The 7550-nt window shown below is 37.9% G+C and overlaps 1 protein-coding gene across 3 annotated transcripts in view; it reads right to left on the reverse strand.

Moving 5' to 3' along the window:
* LOC149552870 (uncharacterized) overlaps positions 1-5238 on the reverse strand; it is a 211737-nt gene extending 206499 nt beyond the window's left edge. Inside the window, exon 1 of one of the 3 annotated variants that reach the window (XM_089788401.1) lies at positions 4695-5238. The gene's annotated coding sequence lies outside the window, so the exon portion shown is untranslated. The remainder of the gene's footprint in view (positions 1-4694) is intronic. The other 2 variants (XM_089788402.1, XM_089788400.1) reach the window with 2 other exon arrangements.
* Between the last annotated feature and the right edge of the window lie 2312 nt (positions 5239-7550).

Raw genomic sequence — 7550 nt, forward strand, 5'->3', positions numbered from 1 at the left:
GGATTTTAATAAAATCACTAATCAATTTTAATGGAACACATCCTCTTTTTTAAACAAGAGACGCAAAGCGTCGTAGTTCCTGCAATATGTGTCATGATTATAGTATTGTAGAGTGTGGCAATAAAGGGCTGAGATGGAGGAATAAACTTTTTAATTTGAAGGAATACAAAATGTATTAGAACATTCTTTATATATGTAATCAGATTAACTTCTGGAAGGACCCGTGGCTTACTGATAAACCGCTGACAAGAACAAAGTATGGGTCCCTTCGGAACCACCTCCAAGAGTATGGGGGTATGGTTGCTGATTTTATTGGCCCAGGGAGGAAGTGGAGAAAGGTGGAGTTGCAACAAAATGCTCAAGTTGGAGGGGACCTGATCGAAGAGCTAAATACTCTGCTAGAAGGGTACAGAATCCCAGGGATGGATCAAAATGATGAGTTCATTTGGAAGGCCACTTCGACGGGGGTGTTCTCTATTAAATCAGCCTACAAACTAATGTTTGATAAAACTTTGGAACCTAATGACTAGGGGAATATATGGTTCAATCATTTAATCCCAAAGATTAATATATTCTGGTGGACCACCATCCATGGGAAAATTCTCACTATTGATAACCTAATGAAATGGGGTTTTCAAATATCCAATAGATGTTACTTGTGTAAGAAGGTGGAGGAGAATATTACTCACTTGTTCCTTCATTGTAGTTATGTTTCCAATGTCTGGGGGAGGCTTTTACAGAAGCTAGAGGTCAACTGGGTGTTTAACAAGGATCTGGTGCAATTTATGGATAATTGGCAAGTCCCTTTTGCCCACCCCCTCCTTGTCAGTTTGTGGAAGGTTGTCCCCCCCCCATGCCTGTTGGGGTATTTGGAAGGAGAGAAATAACAGTGTGTTCAAGAATGAAGAAAGAAGTGAGGAGGTTTTCGTGGACAAGATCTACAAACTTATGGTTGAGAATATGAGTTGTGGCAAGTGGAGAAAACTGGCGTTCCCCCCTAGCGTGTTGGATGTCAGAGTGGCTAAGGGCTAGAACTTGGAGAAGGGGATTATGGAAACCGATAATTCCAATCTATTGGCCAGCAAAAGGACATGATGGAAACCCCCGCCTGCGAATTGGGTTAAGCTCAATTTTGATGGTGCCGCTAGAAAGGAGGGTTCGGCGGGAGGAGGTATGGTCAGGGATAATAAGGGTAGGATGCTATTGCCATATTCCGAACAACTAGGGAAAGCGTCTAATAATACTACAGAAGTGATGGCTTTTTATTGGGGTTTAAAATTGGTGATAAGTGTGGGATGGAGAAATGTGGAGATTGAAAGCGATTCAAAAATCATTCTTGGAGATGTTAAAGGTAACATGAGGGAAGGTTGGGCCATTAAACGTGTTATAGAAGACATCAGACACTTATTGGTTATTTTAAACAAGATAGATTTGAATCATATCTTTCGGGAGGTAAACAGTGTAGCAGATGGTGGCGTTAGGCCTAAAGGTGACGGCACTAAGATGTTGAAGGGAATTAAATGCCTTGCCAAATTGGGTAAGTGATTTAGTGACTCAAGAAATTAAGCATGATGAATCCTAGCTGGAGAATTATTTTAAATTTTTGTGACCTACTGCTAAGTTGGCGGATAGGAGAAAGTTATGAAGGACAGATAGCAAGGAGTGATGGAAATGGTACTGGTAATAATAAATTCCCATGGCCCGAAAAAGAAAGATTTTTAAAGTCTAAGATGAAAGGATTTTTAATGATTTTCTTATGCATGTTCTCGTATGCTGGGATGAGAAAAGATTCAAATTTTAAATGGTTAGTGTGTATTGGGAATGATGGAAAAGATTGGGAGAAAGATAGTGGCAGTCGACACATGTCATTAATTTCTACAAGGGATGCTACTATAATTACTAACAATAATGGTCATTATGTTCGCTCAAGGGATATTATTTTTCTGCCTAAGTGTGAAGTCATTCTTAGCAAGTGTTTCTGGGTTTGGAAGGAGAAGAGAGGCTTAGGGAAATTTGCAAAGATGGGTGGCAACCTTATGCGAATTGAGCCATCCATGATAGAGGAGAATGCCAGGAAGCTGTTGGTGTGGTATATGCTGAAGGAAGGTGGCTTCATTCCGTTTATGGAGGTGCTAAATGGGCACGATGAAAACTGCTCTTTGCAATTTGTCAATTCCTAGGAGGACCGAAGAGTAACGATAAATGGAATCTCATTCCACATCTCTGAAGAAGTCATCTCCCTGGCGAGGGTTTGGCAATGAAGGGAAGGAAATGGCAAAAGGTGACTAGGGTGGCCAACGAAGCGAGCCTGTAGCACTTCTTTTTGGAGGGAGAGGAACCAATTCGGCACAGAGGTGGGTTTATGTGGGAGAAGCTCCCTGAGCCATGGAACAAGGTGCTAATGAAGTACTTAACTATGGAAGGGAGGTATGGTGTCTGTTATTACTACCACTTTCCTCTCCTAAGCCATTTTCGCCACTATGATATTATTTCTATTCTATTTTTTTGTTGCATGATTTAGTGGATTTGGTGACTAATGTAAAGGAAAAAATGAGGAAGGGTGTTAATTTTACCTTTTTACACCAAGGGTTAATGTTTCGGCTATATCAATTTCATCTCGCCCTAATCCCCACTAGGATTGTGGAAATTGATATTCCTGCTCATCCAAACCCTCGGCCCCAACTTGTTCGCCTTAGTATCATGGGCCCGAGTGCCCCTACCCCACAGCCTTCACCAAGCGGGTCTCCAGTTGAATTGAAGCCCACCCCTTTAGGAAAGAAAAGGAGACAAGATATAGGGAAAGAGAGGGAACCGGAGGAGTCGGAAAAGGAAGGGAGAGGGGGTAGGAGGTCGGGGAGGTTAGCTAAGTCCAATGCTAAGAGGAAGCTGAAAGCTGGGGGCCTCGCAAGAGGAGGATTCAGATTCGGAGGACATCGGTCGTCCCAAACAAAGGATGAAAGAGAAGGCTTCGAATTTTGGGGGGAGGGGGAGAATGGAGGAGGTGCCGAATTCCTCTCAGTCTGGCACAGAAGGAGGGATGAAGAAGAAGAAAGAGGTGTCGCATGTTTCGGCCACCATTGGGTTGGGGTGTGTGGATTTAATCTAGGACCAATTCCTTGATACGGTGGATAGTGTGCCCTCCCCCATAATGATTTCCTCCCCTGTTAAGGTTCCTCCCAAGGATAATGCTAACCCCCCGAATGTGCAAGAAGTCACTTTGGTGCAGGCGAACGGAGTTCCTAACAACATGCAGGAGGTCAACGTGGACATCAAGAAGATGGCTAGCGATGAGGTGTGGCAAAGAATTCATGCGCTAGAAGAAAGGATGCATCTTTTGACAAAGTTCACTGTCAAAGTGACACATGTAGCTGCCACCATACTTCACCTGCTCAAAGATATGGAGGGAGATTTGCCAAAGGAGGACTCCAAATTACTATTTGACTTCCTTGCAGAAGATTGGGCTAACATCCTCTTGGGGAGGAAAGAGGCCAAGAAGCCTTAATAGCTTTCTCTTTCTGATTTTTTATGATGTTTATCTGTTGGTTGTCGAACTTGGCTGGGTTTAAGGCTGTTATGCCTTTGTTTATATATTTATGTAACTTTTATAGTTTTAATACAGGCAATTTGTATGTCAAGCCTATTGATACTCTTTTAGTTATGTTTTCGAACTATATGTTTTTGTTTTCTAAGTGGTAGGGGGTAGTTTTGGTTGTTGGTATTCTGCTGGTAGTTAACCAGTTTGACTGTTTAAGGGTCAGCCCCCTAGTTTTGGCTACTTTTAATTCAAAAACATTCTTTATATCCTTTGATCTTTTAGAGGTAGAACCATCTTTAAACCGTATTAAAATTAATTGTAATTGTACATAGAACTTAAGAACTAAAGACACTGGAGAAACATAGACAATTACATTTTGCATTAATGTTTGTAGTTAAATGCGAGTAGATAAATTATAGCTCTTACCAAGTGCAAAATTACTTCTTTGTGTCATTAGAATTTTAACATCAACGCCTTTACAAAAAAAGTTGCAGCACGCTCTAAAATTGGTTAAGAGGACTAGATAATAAATGATATCGTATGGCTTGCTCAACATAATACAAGGTTTGCTTTTCATATTGTAATGAATTTGGTGTTAGGAATGTTTTTTTTAGAATAACTAAACAACAAAAAATATTGATTTTATTAATTATAAAATAATTACGTACAGCTAACCAAGGGTTAGACTGAATCTCTACCACATAGGCGATAGCTCCCTCAAGAGGCAATGACTCCAACCATTATTAAATTGTTTTAACTAACTGAGCAAAACCAATCCCCGCATAAAATTCTTCACCCAAAAATTCCTTATTGCCCGTAAATTTTCTAATTCATAAATCATGCCACAATTTCAACTCGCCACGCTGAATTTGAGAAGATATATGCACAAATACACGGAGATTTGAATATTTTGCCATGACTGTCAAAAGACTCCATTTTTTTGCCAAGTCGGCGATACATCTACGATAAACTTTACAGTCTCAGGGAATTCCAGATAAACTATCTTAACTTTGAAGATCACACAAATTTAATAGCTTTTCCGAAAATAACACACTGAATTGCAGAGGCAAAATTTGCAGGTGCGTGATGAAGAACTATGCATAATGACACTATAAAAAAATGAAAAAATCTCAATCCACAACAAACGTTAAAAAGTTACCTTCAGAGCTTGTGATTCGTTGACAGAAATCGGATTCAAGTTTACGAAGTACAAAAAATGACAAATTTCGCTGGTCCTTCCTAGGATCACGACACCGAATTCACCGACACAATAAATATAGTTTTCTCAAGAGTAGTGAAATGTGGGAATGAAGAGAAAAATCTAGCATAAAAGCGAATATATTTCCCAGGTTCACTGGAAATTTGCTTTTTGTTTTCACTTTCGGAGTCGTTATTCACATTAATTTCACCGGAATATCCCCGCATGAATTTAATGGTCGTAAGGCTGCATTTAAAACAGCTTACCGAAATATTCTGTCAAAATCCTCAGGAAAGTCATTGCATGGAAGGGAAATTCTGACTACTGTGAAGCAAAATTTATTCAATTGTCAATATACTGGATAGTAACTATAAATGGATGGTCTTAAAAAATGTTGACACGAAAAATGGACCGGCATATTTAGGTGGAGAGGCTCAACAACTCTTGTGGAAATTTTCCACGATCTTTAAATGTCCTTTTGCTTTTAAATGTCTGTGGTAACTTGCAAGTACGGAGGCCGTGTGGAAGCATCATAACTTGGAGGACGGTTCAAAATCTCCCCGGGTTGTTTTATTCTATTACAACGTGGGCAAGTCACATACTAGAAAAACGTGTTAAGGAGTTTCTATTCTCATATTCTGTAAGGCCCGTTTGGTTGCTGGCATAGGAATTGAAAATTAGAAGAGAAAATGGAATAGGACTGGAATTAAATTCTATTTTTTTTAATAAAAAAATAGATTGGAAATATGAATGGATATTCTAATTCCATCTATTTTTTGGCATAGACATATGCTCATTTTGGGAGCAAAATTAGAATATGTCTTCTTATTCCCAATTCTGATTGAGCGTACCAAACAGCGAATATAGAACATATTCTAATTTTCTATTCTATTCCACTCTATTCCAGTAACCAAATGGGCCCTAAGGGCCCGTTTGGTTGCAAGCGTAGGAATTGAGAATTAGAATAGAAAATTTGAATGAGAATGGAGAATGAAGAATAGGAATGGAAAAATGCAATCCAATCTTGTTCGTCTTTTGTTTGGTTATGCAAGCTTAAATTGGAATAGGGTTAATTTGAAATCGGCGCCATTTGAAAATATTTTTGAAGATGCAATCGGCACCATTAGAAAATCGCTCAAATATTTGAAAATATTGAAAACAAAGTTCCAGCGCTCACCCCAGGTCAAAGCGGATTTGAAAATTTAATCAAATTTGATAAAGCTAAAATGAATGCAAGAATAGCAATTCCAATTACAGGTATTTTTGGAATGGACAAAAGCTCATTTTGGGGCTAAAATGAGAATACGTATTCCTATTCCCTATTCCTATTCCACGCACCAAACAAAGAATACAAATCATATTCTAATTTCCTATTCCTATTCCGATTGTATTCCAGCAACCAAACGGGCCCTTTTAAGGGTCCATTTGGTAGTCGGAATTCGATGGGAATAGGAAAATTCCACTGTTAGAATTTGGGAATTCAAAGTTTGGTTGTAAATATGAAAAGTAGAATTAGAATCTATTAATTCTAATTTTAGTCTAAAATGAGCATAGCTGAATTCTTATTCAAAAGGTGGAATAGGAATAGCCTATTCCTAGTCCATTTTTTTAAAACCAAATTTTATATGGCATTGGGTCCATCCCTAATTGCATAAGCCAAATTATTGGAGGGAAATTATTTTTTTGGTGAAATGTGGTGAGACACGCAATGACAGAGGCATAGTCGGGGAGTTCGAACAATTTTTTTTAAATGTATTGAGCAAGCCCGACTCCAAAAAGACTCGTTAATGTTGTTTGATGCTCAAATTATTAAAATAAATTATAAAACTTATTCCAATTTCAATTTCAATTTCAATTCTTGCAACCAAACATAAAATATGCATTTTTCAACTCCTCTTCCAATTCAACCAAACAAGTCCAAATGATATTCCAAAAATTATTTAAGAATGTGTGGATTCTAGAAGTGGGTTTATTCCAACATTACTGAATGTCGAGGGAAGAGAAATATGGGAATTGGAATCATTATTTTGTAATAGTTATTTTGGAATAGAAAATGGGGATACATATCCTTATTCTTGTTTGGTTCAATCAGAATTTGATGGAGAATTAATGAACCCAAAAATTTATGTTTTCTAAAATAAATAAAACTGGAATAGTAATACGTATTCTAATTCCACCTATTTAGATGGAATTGTAAATGCTCATTTTTGGGTCAAAATCAAAATACGTATTCATATTCCCAACTCTAATTGTAATGTCCTCGTTTTGGAGGAGTTAATTATTTATAAAGTTATCGATAAAAAAATATATTACAAGGTAACTTTATATTTAATTAAGTGATATATCTTATAAAGTCATTAAATAAAATAGTGTTCTAGAGGTTGCTGGAAGGAGCAAAGAAATAATTTTAAAAAGAGAGGCCGACCTATCGAGGAAAAAAGAATAAATATGCATTGAGGGCTCATTGCCTATCATTGAGATTTATTATTGACTTTTGCTGATGTGCGTTGTGGAGCCTAGGGTTTCTGCAAGTAGTCACAATTGGCCATTAAAAACGAAAACTCTCAATTGATATGCAATTTCGAGGGTGTGAAAGATCACCTGAATTATTGCAGATGTGGGAAGGATATTTCAATCCTTTCACTTGTGCTTAATTGTTGGTTTGGAGTTTCAAGTGGAGTTGCACTTTCACCATATCATCTTTAGCAGTCAGTCTCCAATATCTAATCAATCCAGGTTCTTCTTTCAGTTTGTAGTTGGAACAAGTTCTCAATTGTATACAGCCAGTTAGGGTTTGTTTGTAATGTGCCATGTCAT

This window comes from Cupressus sempervirens, chromosome 6 (genome assembly GCF_028749045.1).
Source record: "Cupressus sempervirens isolate cs-2001-9-10 chromosome 6, ASM2874904v1, whole genome shotgun sequence".
NCBI classification, from domain to species: Eukaryota; Viridiplantae; Streptophyta; class Pinopsida; order Cupressales; family Cupressaceae; genus Cupressus; species Cupressus sempervirens.